This window comes from Notamacropus eugenii, chromosome 5, assembly GCF_028372415.1.
Source record: "Notamacropus eugenii isolate mMacEug1 chromosome 5, mMacEug1.pri_v2, whole genome shotgun sequence".
NCBI lineage: Eukaryota > Metazoa > Chordata > Mammalia > Diprotodontia > Macropodidae > Notamacropus > Notamacropus eugenii.
The window spans coordinates 144938422-144964350 of NC_092876.1; the positions used below are offsets into that span (position 1 = coordinate 144938422).

At 37.3% G+C, this 25929-nt stretch overlaps 1 long non-coding RNA gene across 1 annotated transcript in view; it reads left to right on the plus strand.

Annotated features, from left to right (window-relative positions):
* Nucleotides 1-569: 569 nt before the first annotated feature.
* LOC140508926 (uncharacterized) overlaps nt 570-25929 on the plus strand; it is a 32945-nt gene continuing 7585 nt past the window's right edge. The window contains exon 1 of the long non-coding RNA XR_011968534.1: nt 570-655. This is a non-coding gene — a long non-coding RNA (uncharacterized lncRNA). The remainder of the gene's footprint in view (nt 656-25929) is intronic.

Sequence of the window (25929 nt, forward strand, 5' to 3'; positions counted from 1 at the left end):
AGCGTGGTATTTTGTTCAGCCAAATGTTTACTAACTTGCTGCTAGTTCATTTACTGAAACCATGTCCACTCATCAGAGATAGTTTTTGGATTCCCAAATTGCCCTGTGAAATTTCATAGAAGCGAATCTCTCATCTGATGATGTCAGCTGTAGCTCAACAGAAAGTTCAAAAGACTGGGTTCAAATCCTGCCTCCGTCAATGATTGATTTTTTTCTAGTGCATTAGAAACTTTTCTTGCTTTTTCCTGACACTCCAAGGCTACTAGGAAAACTTTGGTTGTGACCCTGGAAGTCACTTAGTCTCTATATGCCTCTATTTCCTCATCTATGAAACAAAATGGTTAATCTTGATGATCTTTCTACTCCGTCTAGCTCTAAATTTATGATCCTGTGATTTAACCCAGTAGTTTTGAGGTATTTTGAACTAGTGGAAATCTTTCATCTTGTCCCACTCTCCCTTTGACAAAGCATTACCTTGGCCAGATTTTTTTCTCAATAAATCTCTGGAACTTCCCTGTGGAATCTTGCATCTCAACGGAAACTTTCGAATTCTTTGTCATTCCAGTCTCCTTCACATAACTCTGTGTTTCTCTGAATATGGAGTACTTGCTAGTTGCTGCCTTTTTTTTTTCTTTCATTGTCCAATCTCTCCCAGGTAACTAATTTTCCTGCCTTTGTGTTATTACTCACACTGTTCTATATGCCCTGAATGATGCCCCTCCTTCTACCCACATAAATCCTATCAATACCTTAACACCTATCTCAAATGCCATTTTCCCCATGAAACTTTCTCTCATCTTCCCCATTAATAGGCTGTCAATCCTTCCTCTTTCCTTACTGAAATCTTAGTTTATTCCTCTATTATGTACACATAAGCTGTATTTTATATTTTTAATTAGTTTTGTAGGAGATTAATGTTAAGTTTAAATTTAATGAGATTTTCAGCTATTTTTATTTAAGAAGTTAATTTATAGGTATATAATAATTTTAGTTACCTCTTCTAAACTATTATGAGTCTCTGTTTATTCCTTTCCAATTGCTTGCCCCTGTTCCATATAAAATTTTGTGGTATAGAACTTTGTTTATACTAGACTTAACTCCTTAAGCATAGGGAATACATCTCATTCACTTTTCACGTTCTCAGACTTGGCACAATGCTTTCTACAGATTCAGAAACTCAAACAAATCTAATCAATCTATAATCAATCCATGCATGCCCATTCTTCAGGACTCTTTTTCATGACCTTTCATAATTTTACCACAGGAGATTCCCCCAATGTGCTAAAAGCTTTTCTTACTTTCTCCTGACATTGTAAGTGTACTGCTAAAGCACTTTGGTTGTCCATATTGTCATCTTTCACCAAGTGACTTGTCTTCCTATCGTATAAGTCCTTGATAATATCTTTATTCCTGTTCTTAAGAGTTCTTCATTGGTTATATGTTACAGTCTTCTTAGGTTTGCCAGGTTCCGCTCCATTGCCCTCTGAGTGACATTTTTAATTTGTCTGTTAACTTCAGTTTCCTCTTCTTTAAAATGAAAATAATAATCATCTCCCAGGGTTGTCATGAGGATAAAATGAGTAAATATTGGTAAAACATTTAACGTAGTGCCTAGCACATAGTAGGTGCTATAAAAATGTTTGTTAATAATAATAATACTGTTTTCCTTGGAATAGCTGTATTCCATATTTCATTACAATATAAAAACACTGGTAGAATATTGGTATTGAATAGATGAGCCATTGTTTTCATGGGAAACTTGGGGTCATTATAGGAGCTTTGTAATTCCTCTAAGATAATCCAGCCTGCTTTCTTCCTTTGCTTCAAATCTGCAACAAGAATACTGTCCATCTCTTCTGTCTCAGATATACATGCAAATGGAGAAGTAATATAGATTTTCCCATCTGAATGCATACTGAAATAAGGACAATAGCCATTCTTCATACTTGATCTTTTTCATGTGGAATAGTCATAGATCTCTTCTAGGGACCTGATACAATCACTCTAATGTGGTCTGGAAATAAGAGCACCTCCGTATCTCCTAGAGAATCTTTCTTTAATTTATATTCCACACTAGATCTAGTCTATCATAGTAGTGCTCCCCTGTGTCGAGCATACATCTCCATTATGTCTCACCTAATGTTAGTGATCTGAGGGTCATTTAACCTAGCTATTTGTGCCATGTCACTCAAAGAATCCTAAAGGATTTTGTTATGACTGGGAGACATTTTGTTGTTGAAAACCTTGTAAGGTAAGATTTTGTTTCAAAGGGAGGGAATAAACATTTATGTAACACCTACTATGTGCCAGACACTGTGCTAAATGCTTTACAAGTTGAATCTCTCTATAATTCTGGGAGGTAGATGCTGTTATTAACCTCATGTTACAGTGTAGATAAACAGTAGTTAAGCGACTTGCTCAGGGTTACACAGTTAGTAAGTGTCTGAGACCAGATTTGAACTTGGATCTTCCTGACTCCAGGTCGTGTATTCTATTTACCATGCCATCTAACCTCCTTAGTCTTACTGCCATTGTTTTATTGAGTCAATCCTTTCTTGAAATCAGCAAACAATAATCACAATGGGATTTCATGTGCTCTACATCTTTTCGTTAATTGTGAAGAAGCAAAGACGTGGTGCACTATTAGAGAGAGACGGCTAGATGGCAAAGTGACTAGAGTGCTAGCCTTGGAATCAGGAGGACCTGAGTTCAAATCTGACCATACACTAGCTGTGTGACCTTGGGCAAGTCACTTAACTGCAACTGCCTCCCTAAAAAAAGATCCTTTTTAAAAACCTGATTTTCTCCTACCAGTATCTTCATAGAAAATGTCTAATTTGTCCATAGATGGCTGCCATATGATTTTTGTAAGGGTGGAAACGTATAGGTCAGTAGTTATTAAGATTCTTTTGGTTGTCTTAATTTTTGGTGTTGTTAAAATCTGAGATGTTTTTCCTTTCAAACTTTGATACTTTTTCCTTCCTTCAGATATTTCATATATCAGTCTCTTAAAGCCCACCGAATTATTTCAAATTACATGTCTCTTTCACCATATACTAGGCTGAGCTGGCTGCTTTTCCTATCTTTGGCTTCTTTAGTGTTTTCTCCTTTTAAGGGATATTAAGGTCCAAACATGGTGAACAGTTTCATTATTCTTGATGGACAAAACAGCACGTTATAATGATTAACAAAACTGAAAAATAAAACCTTTTCCATATTTTCATCCTTAAGCACACTTGGGATAACTGCTCAGTTGAATGTCTAGTCGAGCCTTCTTTAAACTGGTTATATCCTTCTCTGCTTCTCTCTGCTTTATAAAATACTACTACTTATAATTGCTTATCATTCTTCTTCCAAACATTTTCTAAATAAGTTTTTATTCTGTGGAACGACCAAGTGCGACAGTTATTAAATAAGTGGGATGTTTGCTGAATAAAGTATTTTTTGGTCTTATATTGTAATTGATTTTCATTAGTAAACTAGCTGTATATATTGTAGGTATTTAATAAATATTTGCTGAATTGTATTGGATCAGTGGTTGAACACTCATGGAGATCCTAGAGTTTTCCCCACTGAGGTGTCCAGATTTTACACTTTCTGTAAGGAGGTGAGATATTCAGCTCCAGTATTCTTGATGTTATGCCAAAATGATATTTAGCAAGTAGATAACTAAAACTGCTTGTTTGGGAGCTGTTCATAGATTTCTCTCAATCATTTTTTATCAAATAGACCTTAGCAATCAGAGAGCTTTGGCAGCTTTCAGGGAAGACATTCTTATAATTAAAAAAATAAACAGGGGTCTAGACCTTGATCAGAATTCACCTCCTGGGAAAACTTCCTTTGATACGAAATAAGTGTATTCTAGTTACTGGTATTTGACCATCTGTTTACAAACATAATGAATAATGAAATATTCAGATGGAGGAGAAAGAGTATGCAAAAACAGCAGGTAGAATCAGATTTGAATAGCTCAAATTTCACATACATCATACCATTGAAGTTTCAAAATAATGCATTACTAATGGGACAAATATTGGTATTTTCATTTTATAGATAAAAAAAAAAGCTGAGATTTGGAGAGGTAGGTGGGCTTATCCATGCCTCTATAGCTAGTAAGTGATAAAGGTCGGATGTTCTGACTCCCAAGACTGCTTGGTAATAATGCTTTCTATTTTTCAGTCTTTTACAGTTACAAAGACATTTCATATACTGCTTTAGACTGGAAAAATTTTCCTACCTCATCTTTCTCTGTCCTACATGCTGCCTATACTTTATCGCCTTCCCATCCTACCTGATGTTCCCTACCCCCTTTCCCTCCTGCTCTGTTCTTTTTCTATAACCTACTATATAGGCATATACAATCAATCACAAAAGTCATCTGGCCCAAACCCTTGTTTTTTTATGATAATGAAACTGATGCATAGAGGAGTTTAATAACTTGGATGAGGTCAATGGGCAGAGAGAGTATGTGAACCCTGGTCATCTAATTCCATGCTTGGAAGCTTCTAGTTTGGAAACCTCCAGTTTTTCTGACTTACTGGTATCTCTCTTCCTGTGTCCTCAGAGGTAGGACAACAGTAAGATCTGCCTGAATAGGACACAACCCATTCTTTGAGAATGACTGATGCCTTGAAGATACTTTACCCATGGGGATGAAGAGGAGCCTAGGAGTCTCTGTGAAGGCTTATATAGCAATGTAGTAGGTATTGTAAATGGCTTTCTGTAAGATCCATTAAAAACTCTTTTCTCTTGTCATCACCTGAAGACCACGTGCCTGAAGCTCCATGGTAAAGTTCCTTGTATTATTCCTATTTGCTCTCAACCTCCCTGATAATCAAAAATGGGACAGCCCTCAAGTTTTGGAGGTGTGATTCCCCCTAGCATGTGTGTGTGTGTGTGTGTGTGTATTTGCATGTGTTTTGCTGAGAAGTCCTAGTTTAGAGGTATCAGTCCTGACTCCAGTACGTGGGTTCAGCCAATTCAACTTGCTAACCTAGCTTTATAAGCTATAGTGACTACTTCAATTTGGGAGGTGATTGCTGACTTTCTGCCAGTTCCTTGTTGTCTTTTCCCCATGTGGCCTATAAGTGGAAGCAAAATGTGTAATGCAGTCATGTGGGTAAATCTGCACAATGGTTGACTTTCGTGTATAGCTGTGATTTGTGGGTATTTGTCTAGCACATTAAGTCATGCTAGGGACAGCACAGAATTAAACTTTAAAAAATGGTCCTTGTCTTAAAAGAACTTATATTTGTACAAATTTTATTAGTGTACGTGTCCTAAATCTTCTATACATGTATATGAAATGTGTATAGTTCCTTATGCTGTTGGAGTCAAAAGGAGACTTGGACAGGGGACATTTACATTGCCAAATCTATCATTTCTAACTCCATGACATCTCTGGCATATACTACCTTCTCTCCATCCACACAGCACCAGCCTAGTTCAGGCTCTCATCACCTCTCACCTAAACTACGGCAACGGCCTCCTCATTGGCCTCCTTATCTCACATGTGTCTCCTTTCCAAATCATTCTTCACAGCCACCATTCTTCACAGTGAAGATGTTATCATATTACTCCCTTTCTCACTAAATGTCAGTGGCTCCCTATTGCCTCTGCGATCAACATATAAACTCCTCTGTTTGGTTTTTAAAATCTTGTGGGAGCTCAAAGCAGTTGTGATAGTATTCCTATTTTTTCATTTAATATTGTACTAGTAATAGCAATAATAACTAACATTTATATGGTGTTGTAAAGTTTTTGAAGTACTTTCCAAAATTATCTCGTTTGATGCCCTACATCAATTCCCTAATTCATCAGATAAGGGCAGCAGATGGATCTGAGGAACCATTAAATTGCCCCCTAGGATTAAAATGAGATAGTGGTCGTAACAGGATGTTAAGGAATAAAGTAAGGAGACCTAGCATGGGAGAGCTTACTTAACTTGTCCAAGGTCACCAGATACTTCTGGTAATGGTGAGTGAAAAAGGAGATTGGCTTTGCGATATGGCAGTATGAATATTTTCTTTTTATTTACAATTGTTGTGAAATCAGGCTCTTTGATAACAGATAGCTTTTGGCATGTTTATCTAGAAGAACTACATGATTACCAATACAGAGGTTAAAGGAAAAGAGAACTAGAAATAAGACTTCCTAGAATCAGGTTTGAAAAGGGAGTCAGACTAAGGCTGAGTGGGGTCCTACTGCAAACAGACAATACTCTTTATTTTTATTATTATATTAATATTATGTTAATATATTATTAATCTCTCATTATAGTATATATTAGAGGTTCAGCCAAGAGGATAAGTGCCCTAAATGGTGAGACTCATTTTAAAGAAATATAGTGTACTAAGGAGTTAGGGAGTAGCACAAGGCAGAGGGAAATCATTAGAAATGTGAGTACAGAAGAGCACAGAAATCAGCAAGCTAGCTTGAATATAACCCTCCTATGAGCACCACAAGGGTTTGTTGAAGGAATGAATTATGAGAAGAATACCATAATGTACACTTTGGTACTTAAAGGGGTCTTTGGATTCATTGGTGCAGGTGCTTAGTTAGCTGGCGTCAATCACAAAAGCTCTTTCCAAGATTTTCTCATCCTGTGTGAATCTTATGCACATCTTTCCATATATCTGCAAGCCTTCATTTGTTCATTTTAATATATCACCAGGAAGAGAGTTGGAGGGAGATGGAGACATAGTAAAGGAGGGAGGAGGGCAGCACAGGGCAGGAAGCACTGGTTCCTGTGTCAGAGGACCTACAAATCCCACTCTGAATACTTTACTTCTCTGGACAAGTCACTTAATATTGGTGGGTGTTAGTTTCTTCACCTATAAAATGAGGGATTTGAGCAAGACACCCATGAGAAATTTAAACACCAACTCAAGTCCTCTTTGGTTCAAGCTCTATGGTTCTTTGATTCTAGTGTATGAATGAATAAACTACTGAAAAAAACCCTTTAAAATACTTACTTTATATCAGACCTTGTGCTGAGTTCTGGGAACATAAACTCAAAATGGAGATAGTCCCTGTCCTCAAAGATTCTACAGTTAATAGAAGGAAAAAAAACCATATGTAAACATAGTAGCTAGGGAAGGGAGTGTCTCCAAAGTTCCAAGGATAGTTACTTGATTTGTAGAGAAATCAACTGACATGCCTTTTCAATCTTTGCAGTAACTGTGGTAGCATGGTTATGTCACTTTAATTACTGAGGTCAGAGCAAGAAGGGAAAGTGTACCCTCCACTCCCCGTTCCCCCCCACCCCCATCCCTGTCTCTCTGTCTGTTTTGTAGGGGAATGTGGTATGGGGTGTAGAGAGTCATGGCACATGGTCTGGCAGAATAGATGATAAGATGACTAGGTTGATGGTAATGGATGGAAATTTCAGGAAGGGCAAATTTGAGTTCTATATGAGGAAAAATACTCTAACTTAATTATTAGAGATTTATAAAAGTAGAATGGGCTGCTTAAGGAGGTAGTAAATTCCTCTTTTAGTGAAGTCTTTGGTTCGCTTGCTTACTCTTTTTTTTTCTTCAAATAAATTTATTTTAATTTAATTCTACAAGTACAAGTATTGAACTATATAAATAAAAGCAAAAGAAAATAATAAAAATAGAAGTTATATGCATAATTGTAAATAGTTATTTACAGATTAGAAAAAGCAAAAACAAAATATGTGTTAGTAACTTTAATAAAGAGTAACAAAATGATCCTGTTTCTTTCCATGAACCTTTCAAGATTCTCTGTGTATTCAACTGTGGTGTTATTATTGTCTTTATCTAAATAACTTGGTAGATGTGTTTATTGTTATATAGTTTCTGCTTTTGTTTTTTGTTTATATGAAATTTATAATTCTTCCTATATGTATTTGAACTCTTGTATTCATCGTTTCTTATGAAATAGTAATATTTCATTTCATTCATATAGTATTTATTTAGGAATTCTGAAGTCATTGGGCACCAAATATTTTTCTGCTTCTTTCTTTCTTATTACAGATAGGACAGTTAGGAATATTTTTATACATATAGATTTTTTTTCTTGTCAATAACCTCTTTAGGGTCTAATCCCAATAGTGAGACTGCAGTATCAGATGGTATAACAGCTTTATAATGCTTATTTTATAATTCCATACTGCTTCACAAAAAGGTTGAATCAATTCATAGCTCTATCAACAGTGAATTAACATATCTATTTTTTTCACAGCTGCACCACATTGTATTGGATCTTTAGAAAACAAGCAAACAAACTCTGACAATCTAATGGGTATAAAATAGTAAGGGCGGTATCTCAGAGTTGTTTTAATTTGCATTTTTCTTACTGTGTGGATGGATAGTTTTCTGCGGTTGTTGATATAATTTGACAGCTACTTACTCATATCTTTTGATTTTTAATCTGTTGAAAAATGTTTCTTCCTTTAATAAATTTGCATCAATATCTTATAATTAATTTGTGGCTCAGAAAATCAGCTTTGAATGCACCTGGACCAGATTTGATCTTTATTAGCTTTCAATAATGGCTCAGTTTCCACAAATAGAGCTGGTGCCATTAGGCTGTTTGCTCTACCCCAAAATCAACAGTCAGTTTCAGGGCTAGCCAATAACAGTGGGCTCTTCCTTCCCCCATTGCAAACCAGGCAGCTTGGTCAATTTCAGGAAGCCAGTTCTTCCTTATTGGGATGATGCAAAACTCCCTCTTGTCTCTTCACAGAACACCCTTTCTTCTCAATTCCAGCTTCCTTCAAACCTATAACTCACAGTGCAGGAAATTGCTTTCACACTCTTACGTGTGTAGTGAGCCTCTTTCCCTCTTTTCATTTGTTAAAGTTTATGTGCGTGCGTGTGTGTGTGCGTGTATGCATGTGTGTGTGTGTATGTGTGTGTGTGTGTATGTGTGTGTGTGTGTGTGTGTGTGTGTGTGTGTGTGTAGGATAGAAGAATGAAAAGCAATTCTTTTGTGTGTAAACCTCCATTTTCACCTCTGAGAACATGTAATGAACTTTTCTTTTTTTTTCATTTCTCCCCACCAACAACCTTCTACTGGATCTAAAGATTCAATGCAATCTGTCATATATTCTAAGCCATAGGTTACCTCCTTTACTGTGCTTATTCTGGATCATTTTATTTTCTGGTGGGAAGAGAGGGTTGGAACCTACAATCCTTAGAATTACAGTGCATGAGTCTGAACCTTTGCAAGCACAAAGTAGAAGCCTCGGGAGTAATGTACAGTTATATGTACTGGCCATCAGGTCTGTTCAGTTATTGGAGGACTTTGAATACTGATTAAACTATATAATAGTGTTTGTTATACAGATGTCTGTGCAACAGCAACCATGAGGATTGAAGACAAAAAGTGTCCTCCTATGTTGGACAGCAATCATTATGACTACTGAAGCAAGAGCAGTATGGTTAAAGAGGAGAGGGGCCAATGCCCAACTGGCATCATCGCATAAGAACCAGGCACAACCTAGTAGGAATCAGACCAACATGAATAGGAAGTGCCAGTTATGGAACAGCCATATAATGGAGGGATGGCAGCACAGTGAGCCCAAAGATGGTCACAATGACCTGGTCACAGAGCTGCAAAGATCGCAGATGCAGGCGGGCATGCTGGGCAATGTTTTTAAATCATGAGAGCAAAAGAATTCCATAGTAGAGACTGAAGAGAGACCCCAGATGAAAGGTTTATTATTTTCTCTCTGGGTCCTACTCTTGATTCTGTATTTTTTCTTCTCCAATCTTTAGAAGTCTTCTCACCTGGAAAATTCCTATCCCCTGAGGCTTCTTCCTCTGATTGATCATTTTCTCTAGGAAACTCCTTTTCAAGGAAAAGTCCAGGTTTTCTATGTTTACTTCATTCTTCGGGTTCTATTTCTAACCGTACTTCTTTCTTTGCCATGATCCCTCAAAGATACCTTCTCTTTTCACTCCATTGCTGTCCCCACTTTCAGTTTCCTTCCGTGTTTTATCTTACCCTATTGGATTGTAAGCTCCCCGAGGGCAGGCACTGTCTTATTTTTCTGCTTGTATTTGTATTTCCAGCACTTAGCACAGCATCTGGCACATAGTAATTATTGTTAATTATTAATAATTAATCATTATTAATTTATTTAATAATTTACTATTATTAAAAATAATAAATCTTAATAATTATTGTTCATTTTCTATTGTTAGGATGCTAAGAAAATGGTCCTTTGATACTCATGAATTTTAAAGGTATGGCAGTTCAATTCATCCAGTTTGGTGCCCAGCACTCTACCTTCAAACACTGGAGAGGAAAGAGGCAATTTCAGAGCCTGAGTTCACACAGTAGTCTGGCTCAAGACAATTTTATTTCCCCAAGGTGTCCATGAGCCCATATTTGGAACCAGTAAACTCCAGAATGCCTGTTTCCACACATAGGATGGGGCAACTGAATGTACAAAGGTGATAGGACTGCACCAAAAGTGCTTGGAGTTTGCTGGGTAATTATTGACTAATATATAACACCCATGGGGTGATAGGCAGGGATGCCACTTATAGCATTGTTGTTTGTGCTTGTGTGGGGTCAGGCGCTGCTTTTGACAAACGTTGGTACCTGATAATGCATTACATACATGTTTAATGCATCATCCTCTTGATGTGACCCATTATAGTATTTATTGTATATAACTTTAGATCTGTGGTGTTAAATGCTAACTTGTACTACCTGTGCACTCAGTGCAATTGTTAAGGGACCAAAACTTTTTAACCGTGAGAAGAGAATGTCTCCAGCACCTCCTGGAGGTTCTGATCTATGAGGTCTTACCTAGTCCCTTTTCTAGAGACAGAAGAAGATTAAAGGACAGTCAGCACTCCAGGAATCATCACAGAATTTGAGAGCAGAAAGTAATGTCAATGACCATCCAGACTAATCAATATAGGGAAGGAATCTCTAATAAGCACTCATCCAGCCTCTGCTTGAAGGTCAATAAGTAGATGGAACCCATCACCTCTTAAAGCTTGATCCACTTCTGGACAGCTCTAATTGTCACAAAGGTTTTCCTGACATCCAGATTAAAACTGCTTCCTTGAAATTCCACTCCTTGCTCCCTCCAATTCCACTATTGAAACAAACAGAACAGATCTAATCCCCATCTCCCCATACAAGACAGCTCTTCAAATGCTTGAACATACTTATAATATTGCTCTGAGTCTTCCCTTCAGGCTAAATATTCCCAGTTCCTTCAGCTAACAGCATGAACTCAAGTCTTTTCACCATCCTGGATACTCTTCTCTGGACACTCTCTGGCCTTCTTAAATGTCCAGAAAAGATCTGATGAAGGCAGAATATAGTGGAGTCATTACATCTCTATTTCTAAAGCCTCTGGCTGCATACATCTTGAAAGATTTTGAATGCCAAACTTTTGTAGAAAATATTTGTTGGAAAGATTTTTCTCCAGTCTGTTTCTTTTTTCTTATTTTGTATTCATTGCTTTTTTTTTTCTGTAAAAGCTTTTTGTTTCTATATAATCAAATTCATCAGTTTGTCTCTTAATTCTTTCTAATTCATGAATAATAAAGATTTTCTCCTTCCCAGCAATTGTGAGATGTAACATTTCATTACCATCTAATTTTAAATGATTAAAAATACTTAGATCATTGCTGTATTTAGAATTTATTATAATCTATGTTAATATGTCTGTCCGCTTTCTTCCTCCAGACTCCCCCCCCCCAAAAATCACAGTCTAATTTACTTAATAGTTACTAGCTATTGAATAATGAATATATATCCTCTGGTATTTTGAGATTATGTTTATTTAACATTAATCTATTGTACATTCATTTGGCTGTAGATCATAATTCTATAATCTGTTCTATTGATCCATTCTATTATAATGCATAATTTTAACAAGTACTCCTTTAGAGAAAAATACAAGTTCTATTTTCTTCTTTTCCATTATTAAGATTTTCTCATTGTTCCTTATTAAGGACTATTAATTTCCCTATATTTCCCTTATTAACATTCTCTTAATATTCTTGACCTGTTATTTTTTCATATAAATTTAACATTATTTTACTTACTTCTTTGAAATATCCCACTGGTATTTTGATTGTATTGCATTAATAATAAATATAGTAATAAGCAATATGTACATGACATTTTAATGTCATCTCATTTGATCCTCAGGATAACCTTGTGAAGTGGGTGCTATTGTTATTTTGATTTTGCAGATGAAATTGAGACTGAGGGCCTTTAAATTAATTATTCAGCATTACAAGGCTTAATTTGAACTTAGCCTTTCCTGACTGCAAATCTAATGTTCTTAACCACTGTACCATCTACCTGTTCTCTAGTTTGATCAACTTATTGTAAGGTCTTATTTGTATCTGATCAAATGAAAAAGCTTTTATTAAGTACTCATTTTGCTAGTAACTATGCTAAGTATAGGGAATACAAAAACAAGGAAGCCAGACAGTCCCTTTGAAAAACTTACATTCTAATAGGAGAAAATAACATGTAAAGGGCAACTAGATTTCAAGTACAGATGGAGGAAGACAAAGAGAGCCAGAGCATAGGAGATATGGTTTATAATATGAAAGCTCATCTATTGGAGCAATTGGTCCCAAGGTGAGTCCAAGTTCTGGTAGTGGGAGGATGAAGACAATCAGAGTATGGATTTCATGGTTTGAAAAGAGCTGGGAAAATTTCATTGAACTCCTGAATCCAAAATAATATGTTGAATTTGAATATGGGGTAGTTCAGAACTTTATTTTCTATAGCACCTTGGTGCCACTCAATAATTGTGGTAATTACAGTTTTCTGGGACTAGAAGGTTATGGGTACAGAATTGATGTTATTTATTGTTTTTCCCCTTTTGCTGCCATTCTCTGTTTCCTTCTAACCCACAATATCTATTGAGTTGAAGGAGTGTGGGGTTGTGGGGATTTTTTTTTTATTCTTACCTTTAACTATATTCGGATTTCCAATTTCATTCCACTGAAAATACTCCCTCCAACATTAACAATCATCTTAGGTTTCACATTTAATAGCCTTTTCTCAATTCTCATCCTTCTTATCCTTCTGTAGTTATTGGCACTATCGATCACTCTCTTCTCTTTGATATTCTCATTCTAGTTTTGTGACATTCTCTCTCTCTCTCTCTCTCTCTCTCTCTGTCTCTCTCTCTTTGTCTCTGTCTGTCTGTCTGTCTGTCTGTCTCTCTCTCTCTCTCTGTCTCTCTCTCTCTTTCCTGATTCTCTTCCTACCTATTGGACATTCCTCAGTCTCCTTTGGTGGATCTTCATCAAAGTCAGACCCACTATCTATAGGTATACCACAAGGCTCTGCCCTGAGCCCTCTTTTCTTTCTCACATCCTATACAATTTCACTTGGCCATCAGCTTCCACACATTTTGTTATCATCTCTATGCAGATGATTCTCAATTTTTCTAGCTCTAATCTCTCTTGATCTCCAGTCTTTCCCATCCAACTGTCTATTTGACATCTTGAGCTAGGTATTTTGCATACTTTTTAAACATGACATGATTAAAACTGAACTCATCTTTCTCCAAACATTATCCCCTTCCTATTACTGTTGAGGGTATCAGTGTTCTGCTAGTGATCCAGGCTTATAACAGGTGCCATCCTTGATGCCCCATCCTTCGAATCCAATAAACTTCCAAGTCCAGTTTGGTCATTTGTACTCTTATAATATCTCATGTATATGAGCCCTTCTCTTTTCTTACTTTTCAACCACTCCTCAAGCCTGAATTATTACAATAGCCTATTGGTTGATTTCTTTGCCTCAAATTTCTCTAACCTCTGCTCAGCTGTCAAATTTATCTTTCTAAAGAGAAGATCAGACCATGTCATTCTACCTCTTTCTTTTCCACCTTTCCACCCCATTCAAAAAACTCTAGTAGTTCCCTATTACCTATAGGATGAAATTTAAAAATAAAATCCTCTGCTTCATTTTAAAACCTTGTATGACTCAGTTCCCTATAATCCTATTATTTTAGAACCCTATCTAATTGCGGGATTTGGTTGCATATTTCTAGAAAACCCATAAAGGGGGAACTTTTCTTGTCACTTTTCAAAAGAAACTTTAAGAATAGTCCATTAGATTGAGTGGATTTTTAAAATAATGTAATACTTTGGTTCCAGACATCTGTAAGGGCTATAGTCTTTTATCTGATCCATGAACTTAAATCCTCTGTTGGGAAAAAACAAAATGAAACAAAACACCCCACTTAGAATTTCAATTAAATTACTGTCACAAATCAGGACTTAGAAAAGCCTCTGAAAACTCCAAATGCTTTTCTTTAGGTCACCACCTTATTCCTCCAGAGAGGATGAAAGCTATTGCAGTGTTGATTTAAACCATTTTAGGTAACTTACTCTGGAAAAATAAAATACAGTGCAGTATTTTGAGAAGTACAATGAGGGGAGTATACTGACTTCTGACACTCCCATGGCATCTATTATGGTCAGATTCAGAAAAGCAATATAAATTTAAGGCTTCCCAAGAAAGGCAGAGTTTAATAATGAGCCCATATAAAGAGATGAATAAAGAACTAAGGACCTTTAACAGACATATGAGAATAAGGTTGAGAGAGAAGGAGGAGGCCCTGGATTTTAGGGGCAGGAGAATAAGATTCTAGTTGCATATCATGGAGGAGAAGCATGAAATTGAAAGGATAGGGGATTTAAATGATGCTTTTTTATGTCATGATCCTCTAATCCAATTCTCTTGCTCATGGATGGTGTTATATTAAAAATTTTTTTTCTTTTCTTTTTTTCCTAATTTAATGGGAGAACAAGGGCATGGAATAAAAGAGAGATTATGAACAGTAGTAGGAGTTATTGAATATTATCATCTGAGCTTCTTGTATATGCATGTTGTTATTTCTAGGCTTTGCAGAAAGCATTTGCAGCAAAACTTCTTTACAATGCTGGTTGCAGATTAAATTATTGCCAATATCAAGTGGGCTTATGACTTTTATTTTTCTGTATGCATCTCCCAGACTCCTTATTTTTATTGTGTTTACACAAAGAATGCTTTAATTTCTGCCTAGAGCAATACAATTTGTTGTCTCAGCTGTTTTTTGCAAAATGTAAATGAGAGAGGGGGTGGTTGGCTGTTGCTTCAGTCCTGAGAAAGCACAAATGTGCTCCCTTTCTGAACTCTAAGCACATCTGGAGTAATTTTCCAGTTATACAAAGGGCAAGTAAATAGGGAGAATGGGGGCCCAAAGTATCATTGCTCATCTATAATTGCCATTCACCCTCCCTAGATTCAGCAACATGGAGAGAAAGGCCAAAAAGCAAGATTATAGAGGGAAGAATGATATGTTTGTTTTGTAAGTCAATATATCAGGCAGCATAATGTACTAAATAGAGAGCTAGACTCAGATCCAAGAAAATGTGGGTTCAAGTCCTGTTTCCAATATATGTATATAATAACAGAAATAATAACAAGCATTAATGTAGAACTTTCAGGTTTGTAGATTAATTTAAATGTTATTTTATCCTCATAATAACTGCGAATTAGGTGCTATTCCCATTGTAGAAATAAAGAACCTAAAGTACAGACAGATGAATATAATTTGGTTACACAGTCAGTGTCTGAGGCAGGATTCAAACTCAGGCCTTCCTGAATCCAACTCTGGTACTTTATTCACTGCACCAACTGTGCCACCTACATTTTTGACCTTTATCTCTTTGTTCTGAGAGCAGCTCTTTAAGACCATACTCAGCAGAGAAAGTGTGCTTGTAGTGTTGGAGGAAACTTCCTCTCCTAGGAGTTCTCTATGTGAAAACACAGGCCCCATACATCTTTCAACCCAAATATTTAGTCTAAGTTGTGATTCCCTGGTAAAGAGAAAGGCTCTGAACATCAGCATGTTCTACTTCTAGGCATCCTTAAGTTAAGAAGAGTTGAGACTCAAATAAGATGTGAGGAAAGGAATTTCCTACCATAGGAATAATTGTTTTACTCACCTAATCTTCCATACAATTCTATTCAGATGGTGTGGAGGCAACTCTTTGTTTTCAGGGTTTATGCCAGCAGAACATGAACTCTGTCAGGAGCTATGAAGCTGAAAACAGGTATGTCTTTTACCTGAGAACAAGCCTAGGAAAGTGCAGAGAAGCTCTGAATGGTAATGTGGTAAATTCCTCTTCATCTCCCCCCTTAACTCTGAAAGCCTCTATGTGGAATGGTATTTGCAGAAATTGCTGTTGGGGTAAGTGAAGACAATACTCAATAAGTAAATAAGAATTGATTATGTGCCTGTTACATGCCAGGCATTTTGGATACAAAAATGGGTGAGGCAGCTTCTGCCTTCAGGGATCTTACAATACACTGGGCAAATCACCAAGATCAGTGATCTCCTAGAAATATTGAAGTATTATTTGACTATTAATAATAGTTACAACAACATCTTCACCATTCCCTACCAACACTGTTATCTTTTATGTTCCAAGATTTTGCTACACAACCTCAAGGAAAGCAGGATATGCACTTGCACCCCTTATTTCAGTAGAGATAATGGACTGGTGCTTGACCTGTGTTGTATTCAGCACTAAATGAAACAGCCAGCATGGCCCTGAGAAGCAGCAGGATATAGAGACTACATTAGATTATGAGTCAGGAAGATTTGGATTTGGATCCTGCCTCTGACAATTACAAGCCGTATGATCCTGGATGAGTAGGATCTCAAGTCCCTCTGTAAAATGAATGAGTTGTATTAGATGAATTCTGAGGTTCCTTCTAGTTCTAAATCTGTCATTCCATGGTCTAGTAGATTAGATAAATCTGTCTAGGTAGGCCAAGACTGATAAAATCTTGGCTTTTTATCCCCATACCAATATAAGTAATTAAGCTGATGAAAAGGCATAGCTGATGAACTTGTACTTCCTTCAACATTTTTATGGATTTATTTTCTCAGTCTTGGTGGTTTTATGTTTCTTATGATCGGTCACTTATCTAGTTCTTCTCATCATGTGCAAGTCTTGTTTATGCCCTTCCACAAATTCTCCCCAGAGGGTTTGCCTAACATGTTAAACACTTCTTCCCCTCCCCCACAACATTTAAATTATTACGTGGATAGCAGTACAATACTTGGGTTGTCTTCTCACCCTCTTGGTACATGAGTAGCCAACTAAATTCCTTTCCTGACTACTTTCCTTTTCTACGCCCTTGATTACGCCTCGTAGGCTAATTCTCATATTTAGCAATAGGATACAATACGCTGTGAAGCCCAACATGAACTTGCAAAGGAGAGAGAACATACTGGTCTCATCTAACTCATGAAATTCTGTGATTCCAGAGGCTGAAGAAATTCCATGGAAAACCAGGAAAAAGAAGATGAGATGTAAAAAAAAAAATGGAAAAAAGTACAGACTCTCCCAATTCACTTCTCCCATTCTAGGATCATTTGTTCAAAATATTTCTTTACTGGCATAGACAATTGTGTGTGTGTAGAGGGTGTGGGGCTATCAGTCAATAAACAAGGGAGAAAGACAGTCATTGTGGAAGGTATTTACTGTCTGGGGCAGGCCAGCTGTGTGGGTAAAACTTGCTCATTTCTTTCTTTTCTCTTAAGTGACTGTATTCTTAGTCCCAGATGTAAGCAGGCGACTGTGCTAAAGCTATTTTCCCACTTCTGACATTGCAGCTCCATACTTATTTCCTCCGGCTCCCTTTTTTGTTTTAGAGCTTAGTAACAGCCCTGTGTAAGAGGCTAACAGAGGCAGTCACAAATGCTTGGCCTCCAAAATGTCGCCTACAATGAGAAAAGTAAAACAATTTTAGCAGAACCATTCATGAACACCCCTCCTCTCCCAGCCTTGGAAGCACAGCATGACCAATACATCAGCCAAAACTGATTTCTAGAAGCACGACAACAGTTAGACAGAGATGGCCTGGTAAGAGCACAATTGACACTTTGTGAACGAAGGGATCTCAAGGATTTTCTGCCAAACACTGATCATTCAGATAGTGAGTGGCAGAACCAAGATTTGAACCAATGTCTCCTTACTCTGAATCTTAGTAGCTCCAAGATTTTCTCTCAATCTTTACACTGCATCAGGTGATCTTGTGTTTCCCCTCTCATTTCTCCTTCCCTTCTGCTCCTAAAATAAGGCTGTTTTGGTTTGATCCATAGTCTCACCTCACTTCTTTTATTCCCACATCAATTAATCCCTTTCCTGAATTACCACCAATTTCTCTTCCTCTTCCCTTCTCAGTGCCATCAGTCAGAAATGGAGCTTTCCAATTGCTAAGGAACTAACATCTCACTCCCGGATATGTTCACTGAGCATGTAATAGAATTAGGTCATACCAAAGTACTTTGAACTGAAAACAAAATGCGAAGGTATTAACTTGAACCACTGCATCAAAGTATCAATGGTTCCATAGAGGTGGGTTGACAAGGCCTGGTTTTTTTTCTGCCTTTTTTTTTTTTTTGCTTTTGGTCCTAGGTTAGCGGTTGTTTTCTTAGATAAAAGGCCACAAGGAAACTTGTTGTTGTCTTTTTCACAGGTACAATCTGTAGAACATGTAGAAGGTGACTTATTGTGCACAGTCCCTTTTTTCTGTTCCCAAGGAAATAATTGGTTCAGAAGCTAAGATATGGCTGGAGAGGAGAAACACAGTCTTTAACTAGATAAGTTGCCTGTGGCAATTTTTTTCATCATCGGAGGCTGAATGATAATTGTCATACATGTTATAGAAGGGATTCCTGTTAGCTATATGTTGGATAAGAAGGTCACTAAGACATTTTACAATTCTGAGATTTGATACTAGATACTCCTTTCCCTTTTATATCCCAGACATGTGCTGAGTGGTAGAGATATAAATCAAAGCAAAAAGAAAAATTGTTCCATCCTTCAAGGAGTGTGAGTGTGTGTATGTGTTTGTGTGTGTGTGTGTGTGTGTGTGTGTGTGTGTGTGATGCCCATGTAGAGGCATGGTGTTGAAATCCAGAGTCAGAAGCAGTATTTGTAATATTTTCTCCTTCACCTGGGAACTCTGGAATTTGGCTTTGATATTCCTAGGAGTTTACCTTTTGGGATCTCTTTCTGGATGCGATTGGTGAATACTTTCCATTTCTATTTTACCCTCTGGTTCTAGAATAACAGGGCAGTTTTCCTTGATAATTTTTTTTTTAAAGTTCAATATTTTTATTAAAGGGGTCATCCCTTGATTCACTTGTTTATTATTTTTTATTTTAATTTATTTATTTAACTTTTAACATTCATTTTCACAAAATTTTGGGTTCTATATTTTCTCCCCATTTGTCCCCTCCCCCCACTCCAAAACACTGAGCATTCTAATTGCCCCTATCACCAATCTGCCCTCTCTTCTATCATCCCTCTCTGCTCTTGTCCCCATCTTCCCTTTTGTCCTGTAGGGACAGATAACTTTCTATACCCCTTTACCTGTATTTCTTATTTCCTAGTAGGAAGAACAGTACTCGACAGTTGTTCCTAAAACTTTGAGTTCCAACTTCTCTTCATCCCTCCCTCCCCACCCCTTCCCTTTGGAAGGCAAGCAATTCAATATAGGCCATATCTGTGTAGTTTTGCAAATGACTTCCATAACAGTCGTATTGTATAAGACTAACTATGTTTCCCTCCATCCTATCCTGTCCCCCATTGCTTTTATTCTCTCTTTTGATCCTGTCCCTCCCCATGAGTGTTGACCTCAAATTGCTCCCTCCTCCCAATGCCCTCCCTTCCATAATCCCTCCCACCCTGCTTATCCCCTTCTCCCCCACTTTCCTGTATTGTAAGATAGGTTTTCATACCAAAATGAGTGTTCATTTTATTCCTCCTTTTAGTTGAATATGATGAGAGTAAACTTCATGTTTTTCTCTCACCTCCTCTCTTTTTCTCCACTAAAAAGTCTTTTGCTTTCCTCTTTTATGAGAGATAATTTGCCTCATTCCATTTCTCCCTTTCTCCTCCCAATATATTTCTCTCTCACTGCTTAATTTCATTTTTTAAAGATATGATCCCATCCTCTTCAATTCACTCGGTGCACTCTGTCTCTGTGTGTGTGTGTGTGTGTGTGTGTGTGTGTGCAATCCCACCCAGTACCCAGATACTGAAAAGTTTCAAGAGTTACAAATATTGTCTTTCCATGTAGACATGTAAACAGTTCAACTTTAGTAAAGTCCCTTATGACTTCTCTTTGCTGTTCACCTTTTCATGCTTCTCTTCATTCTTGTGTTTGAAAGTCAAATTTTCTTTTCAGCTCTGGTCTTTTCATCAAGAATGCTTGAAAGTCCTCTATTTCATTGAAAGACCAATTTTTCCCCTGAAGTATTATACTCAGTTTTGCTGGGTAGGTGATTCTTGGTTTTAGTCCTAGTTCCTTTGACTTCTGGAATATCCTATTCCATGCCCTTCGATCCCTTAATGTAGAAGCTGCTAGATCTTGAGTTATCCTGATTGTATTTCCACAATACTTGAATTGTTTCTTTCTAGCTGCTTGCAATATTTTCTCCTTGACCAGGGAACTCTGGAATTTGGCTACAGTGTTCCTAGGAGTTTCTCTTTTTGGATCTCTTTCAGGTGATGATCGGTGGATTCCTTCAATATTTATTTTGGCCTCTGGTTCTAGAATATCAGGGCAGTTTTCCTTGATAATTTCATGAAAGATGATATCTAGGCTCTTTTTTTGATCATGGCTTTCAGGTAGTCCCATCATTTTTAAATTGTCTTTCCTGGATCTATTTTCCAGGTCAGTTATTTTTCCAATGAGATATTTCACATTATCTTCCATTTTTTCATTCTTTTGGTTTTGTTTTGTGATTTCTTGGTTTCTCATGAAGTCATTAGCCTCCATCTGTTCCATTCTAATTTTTAAAGAACTAAGTTCTTCAGTGAGCTTTTGAACCTCCTTTTCCATTTGGCTAATTCTGCTTTTGAAAGCATTCTTCTCCTCATTGGCTTTTTGAACCTCTTTTGCCAATTGAGTTAGCCTATTTTTAAAGGTGTTATTTTCTTCAGCATCTTTTGGGTCTCCTTTAACATGGTGTTGACCCGCTTTTCATGCTTTTCTTGCATCTCTCACATTTCTCTTCCCCGTTTTTCCTCCACCTCTCTTACTTGATTTTCAAAATCCTTTTTGAGCTCTTCCATGGCCTGAGCCCATGGAATATTTATTTTGTCTGTTTGGGATACAGAAGCCTTGAATTCTATGTGTTTCCCTGATGGTAAGCATTGTTCTTCCTCATCTGAAAGGAAGGGAGGAAATACCTGTTCACCAAGAAATTAACCTTCTGTAGTCTTACTTTCCCATCCTTTTTTTTTTTTTTTTGGCATTTTCTCAGCCAGTTACATGACTTTTGAGTTCTTTGTCAAGTGGAAGGTATATATACTCTGGGGACCTATCAGTTCTCAGTTTCTCCAAGGTGGCACAATCAAGGGAGAGGTTACTCCTCTCCTGGCCTGCACTCTGGTCTAGAAGGGACCACAAGCACTCTTCTGCCCTGGATCTGCAAATAGAATTCCCTCTCCAGAGCCTCCACCAGCTCCATCAGCCAGCCAGTGCTCTTCCTCACCCCAGGACTACCACTCAGGACTAAGATCTAGATCAGTGGCTTAATTCCCCCAGGGTCTTTAGGCTCAGGGCTCCTAAAAAGGACGCTGTGCCACAGTGACTTCCTGTCCCGCCTGGGACCGGGGCTAGGGCAGGACACTGCTCCCTTCTCACCCAGGTGAAAGAGCTTTCTCATTGATCTTTGAAGCTGTCTTTGGTATTTCTGGATTGAGAAATTTGTGGATGAGAAATGCTGCCTAGCATTCTGCTCCCTGAAGCCTGCTCTGGTTCTGACCATGCTGTGCCATGTGGCCAGGCCTGGACTATGCTCCATGGGCTGCACTTTGCTCTGAGGCTGGTGCAATAGACCTTTCCTGTCAGCCTTCCAGTCTGCCTTGGGCTGGTAATCTCTTTCACTCTGTCGTTTTGTAGCTTTTGCTGCTCTAGAATTTATTTAGAGTCATTTTTACAGATATTTTACGGGCTATTTGAGGAAATCTACAGCAGGTCGATCTTTCTACTCTACTATTTTGACTCTGCCCCTCACTCCCATCACATCAGATCCTTCCAACAACTATTTGACGTGTTATCCCCATTTTACAGATGAGTAGACTGAACCTGTGAGGTTAAATGACTTGCCCAAGATCACACAGCTATCAGTCTCTGAGGCAGGATTTGAACTCAGGTTTTTCCAGTTCTACATCCAGTAACCTTATCAACTACATCACCCAGATGTCTAGTTTTATCAAACACTTATTCATTCTATGGAATGGGGTGTATTTATTAGGTCTTTATTCTTTTCCAGTGATCACAGAATCATAGAATCTCACCATTGGAAGTGACCCATCTAGAAAAATGCCCCTACAATAAAACCAGCAAGTGATCATCTAGCCTTTACTTGAAGATCTCCAGCAATAGAAGGACTCAGACCGTTTCTTTGCTATCAAGCCTAAATTTGCCTCTGCAACTTCCACCAACTCTTGGTCCTTCCCTCTGAAACTAAACAGAACAAGAAAAAACTCACTTCTACATAAGAATACCTCTGTCACTAAGACTTTCTACTGCAAAGATATCAAATACTCCAAGCCCTAGTTCTATCTTCTATAGGCTAAATATCAGCAATTCTTTTAATTGATTTTGATATGCCACCATATCCTGTTCCTTCACTATCCTGGTTGTATTTTATTACTATAATCTTTAAAACATTAATGTCCTTCCTAAAACACACTCCCCCAAATTAAAAACACTACTTCATGTGTGGTCAGACCAGAAGTGTATAAAAGAGACTAACCTCTTGCTAGGTTGGACAGTGTTGGCTTTTGAAAGCAACTAGAGATCGAATTAGTTTCTTTCATCTACCAGATCACTTAACAATTTATACTGAACTTCAGACCATATTATGGTCTCCCCAGAACAGAATAAAGTGGAACTATCATTTGTTGTTTTAGATATTTAATTCAACCTATGGTCTTATGACTGACATATTGTACTCTACTGCAGTTGCTGTACACTATAACCACTAAACCTTTTTCCAAAACAACAGTAACAACAGGACTGCTATTTAACCAAGCTTCCCTAACCTGTACTTGTAAAGTTGAATTTTTGAATACAAGAGCAAGTCTTTTAAATTTCTGTGTCTGAATGGAGGTTATATACTTTAGGCCATCCTCATGCTTGAGCTATTGCCATAGCCTTCCATTTAGATTCCCTGACTCCAGTCTCTCTCTACTCCAATCTAGCCTGCTCATAGCTGCCAAAGTAGTTTTTCTCAAGTACAGGTGTGATTATGTTATTCCTCTTAGTAAATTCCAGTGGTTCCCTATGACCTCTGGGATCAAATATATACTTCTGTGTTTGGCATTTAAAGTCCTTCACAACTTCCTCTTAATGTACCTTTCCAAACTTTTCATATCTTACTCTCCTCAGGCACTCTATGATCCAATCAAACAGGTTTATTGATGTTCCTTATACACAAGATCCTATTACCTGTTTTTTCCTTAGAACAAAATCTGGTACCTAGTTCACTTAGCCCAGTGTCTGCTATAAAGAAGGTACTAAATAAATGCTAATTGATTATTCCTTTGCACTAAACATCCCTCAGGCCTAGAATGTACTGTCTCCTTATGTCACCTCATAGATGTCCTAGTCTCCTTCATGACTCAGCTCATGTCACTTTTTACATAAATACCTTCCTGATCCTAACTGCTCATGTCCACCTCCCAAGAAATCATTTCATATCTATTATGCTAATATTTACACATGTATAGGTAGTCTCCCCCGGCAGAATGTGTAGGCTCCTTGAGGGCAGGTTTTTGGCTTTGTATCCTAGTCTTTGGAATATTGCCTAACATATAGTGGGTACTTAGAAAATGATTGTTGATTGATTGATTTGTTGAAGTGGAAATTTCCTCCAATGAGGCAGATCACAAACTATCCTTTATACTCAATGAGACTCTTATCTATCTCCTCCTACAAATCTTCAAAAAGAAATCCAGCCAATGTACTAGAAAACATCTTCTAGGTCTTTTAATATATAATAACAAAATTATAATAGCTAGCAATCATTTACATAGCACTTACTATATGCAAGGCACTCTGCTAAGAATTTTTTGCAAGTATTATCTCACTTCATTCCCTCAATAATCTTGGAATGTAAAAATTATTATTGTCCCCATTTCACAGTTGAGAAAACTGAGGCAGATAGAGGTTAATTGACTTGTCCAAAGTCACCCAGTGCATACCTATCTAAGGATGGATTTAAATTCAGATCCTCCTGACTCCAGGCCTACTACCTCTTTTCCTCTTATTAAATTCTGAGACCAGTTAACTTTATTACCTATGCAAGGTATATTACCAATGGACTTACTCAGTGGGTTAGCAATCTAATTTCATGGCCCCATTTGAGCAGTGGATATACTTGTCTATTTGTTTTCTAATGAAGATTATTGGTCTTATCTCACTGAAGAGGCCCTGCAGCATTATAGGATTTTATAGAATCAGCCTAAGATCATCCACACAGAGAAACATCTATATCTCCTTGCCCTCTTCAAGGAAGTTTGCTTCCATTTTGTTCCAATGCTAGACTTGTTCTATGATCTCTTTAGCAGAGTGCCTATAACAACAGAGTAAGTGTTCAATAAATGCAGAAATTACCTCAGCAGCAGGAGTCTAAACCTGGATTCGGTGAACTTTTTTCTTTATATTTTGATAACCAACTATATTTCAATATAGTTGGTTTCCTTTGTAATCTTACATATCTTATTTTATTTAAAAACATTCTGAGAAAGGGTCCTGAAACTTTACCAAACTGCCCAAGGGGTCTATGACAGAAACAAGAGTATGAAACCTAATGGAGTGTATTGCAACCTTTCTTATAGTTTAAAACTATTCTCCATTTCCCACCATTTATCTCCCTTTTATGTTTCACTTTCTAGTGGTAATGAGAGGATCACTTAACCAAATCATCTCTATGGTTGCACCTAACAAAGAATCTTATAATCTTAAAGAATACATAGGACACACTTCCCTGGAGAAATGCTTTTAAAACTGTGTTTTGCTCGCCCCAGTCAAATGGATTTTTACCTTTAATATCTAGAGTGGATATTGCCAATAATATCTATAGCAGAATTTCATATTCTCTCCTCTTCTCAGTCGTGTGACTCTAAGCATATGGTCTGCCATATGATTCCCTTGATGCACATGTAGGTAATCTTATAAAGGTTTTGTAAGGTGGAGAAAAAAGCCTATGCATCAACAGTTATTGATGACCTTTTTAGACCTTTCATTGTTAGTGTTATTTATTTAATTTTTCATAGTTTGACTTTTTTCTAGTTGTTTGATATCTTTCCCCTTTCACATATCTTGATATTTTGTAACTTCGATAATAATGGAAGGTAGCATTTACATAGCACTTTAAGGATTGTAAGGCATTTTACAAGTGTTATTGAAATTTTTCTTTGAAAAAAATCTCTGTGAGGTACATGTTATTCTTCCAGTTTTATAGAGGAGGAAATTGAGGAACAGAATGATTAAGTGATTTGTCCAGTGTCATATGGTATACAGCATATAAGTCAAGATTTGAACTCAGGCCTTCCTAACTCCACTGTGCCAACTAACAGCCCCAGTGGTTGGACGCAAGAAATTAATTTAAAAAACCTAGAAGCCAAATCCCAAATGATGACCAAAACAAAAAACAACAAAATCCAAACCTCTTCTTCTCTTTTAGTCTATTTGGTCAGCTGGCAATGTGGGACAGTAGGTATAGTGGAGGATTTGGATATCTGGGACTTGGATTCAGAGCTTAACTTTGCTGGATGACCAGGAAAGCATTTGATATGTCTGAATCTCAATTTCTTCATCAACAAAATGAAGGAGTTAGAGTAGAAGATTTATAAGGCCCCTTTCAACTCTGGATCTAAG